Source organism: Hibiscus syriacus, unplaced genomic scaffold (assembly GCF_006381635.1).
Source record: "Hibiscus syriacus cultivar Baekdansim isolate YM2019G1 unplaced genomic scaffold, ASM638163v2 tig00110156_pilon, whole genome shotgun sequence".
NCBI lineage: Eukaryota > Viridiplantae > Streptophyta > Magnoliopsida > Malvales > Malvaceae > Hibiscus > Hibiscus syriacus.
The window spans coordinates 629,497-631,395 of record NW_024062606.1 but is presented as its reverse complement, the minus strand read 5'-3'; positions in this window follow the sequence as shown (position 1 = coordinate 631,395).

The window sequence follows — 1,899 nt, the reverse complement described above, 5'->3', positions numbered from 1 at the left end:
TAAGTGAAAATAATCCTTGTGATGCTTCTTCAACGCACTCAACGGATGAGTTTTTAAATAGCCCATGTGCTGCGCCTTTGTTTTCAACGCTTGGGACCACACCTTTTGCCGAGATGCCTAATGTCGAGGGTCAAGGTTTAGATAATGTGCATGTGCGTGCTACTTGTGATAATACGCATGGAGCCACACCCAATTATAATATTGTTGGGACAGGTACTCATAATCCAAGAAATAATATTATTGGGGACATATCTTTTGCGCATGATGGTGATAGCCATGGGACCGTTTTGTTTGATAATGCACCACTCGACCATGATGTTGCGCATGGGGTCACGTCTTTTGGAGCAATGGCCGACCGTGACAATGTGCGTGGGGCTTCTTCAACGGGTGACAGTGCACATGAGCCTGTTATGGTTCAAAATATACATCCTATGGTTACCAGGGCCAAAGATGGTATTCGGAAACCTCGTGTTCTGCATGTTGAATGTCTTGATGAAGAACCTCGATCAATTAGAGAGGCTATGAAGATTCCTCATTGGAAGAAAGCTGCACAAGAGGAATTTGATGCCTTGATTGCAAATAAGACGTGGTCTCTGGTCTCTCTTCCTAAAGATCGTGTACCCGTCAACTGCAAATGGATCTTTAAGGTGAAACGTAATGCTGATGACTCGGTGTCTCGATACAAGGCTCGTCTTGTTGCAAAGGGGTTTCTCCAACAACCAAGAATTGATTACCATGAGGTGTTTAGTCCGGTTGTGAAACCTGTAACGGTCCGAGTGATTCTTACTCTTGTTTTGACAAGAGGTTGGTTGCTGCGTCAAGTGGATATTAATAATGCATTTTTAAACGGGGCATTGATGGAAGAGGTTTACATGACTCAACCTCCTGGATTTGTGCAAGCTAGTGGTAGTTTAGTTTGCAAGCTTCATAAAGCAATCTATGGCTTGAAGCAAGCTCCTCGGGCCTGGTTTGAGAGCCTTCGAGAGTACCTGGTCTCTGAAAGGTTCAGTTTATCTAAATCTGATTCTTCTTTGTTTGTTAGAAAGTCAGAAAATAGTGTTGTCTACATGCTTGTATATGTAGATGATATTATCTTGACAGGGAGTGATGCCAGTGAGGTTCAGTGTGTTATTGAAAAACTGAACACTCATTTTGCGTTGAAGGACCTTGGTTCTCTTAATTTCTTTCTTGGTATAGAGGTGTGTCATGATGCTGATGGTGTTGTCCTGACTCAACAAAAATACATTCATGAGTTGTTGCATAAGCACGGTTTTAATGAGGCAAAGAGTCTCCCTACTCCGATGGTTTCTAATTGTAAGTTGTCAGCTGATGCTGGGGAACCTGTTGAAGATATGGCTCAATACAGGAGCATTGTTGGTGCTCTTCAGTATATTGTGGTTACTAGGCCAGACATTGTGTTTGCTGTAAACAAGGTCTGCCAGTTCATGTAGTCACCTCGTAATAGCCATTTTCAGGCTGTTAAGAGGATTTTACGTTATCTTCAAGGGACGACTGACTATGGTCTTCGATTCACAGCATCTTCTCGCATGTCTCTGACTGGTTTTGCAGATGAAGACTGGGGGTCCGATCCTGATGATAGACGTTCCACGACTGGCTACTGCATTTTCTTTGGTGGGAATCTTATTTCCTGGAGCTCACGCAAGCAACAAGTTGTTTCTCGTTCCACGGCTGAAGCTGAATATAGGAGTGTTGCTTCTGCAGCTGCTGAGATTGTTTGGATTGAGTCATTGCTTCAGGAGTTGTGCGTGGTTCCACATGGTAAAGCTACCTTGTGGTGTGATAATTTCAGCACTGTTGCAGTCTTTGCCAATCCCGTTCAGCATTCTAAGTTCAAGCATGTTGAGCTTGACTTATTTTTTGTACGCGAAATGGTTGCTG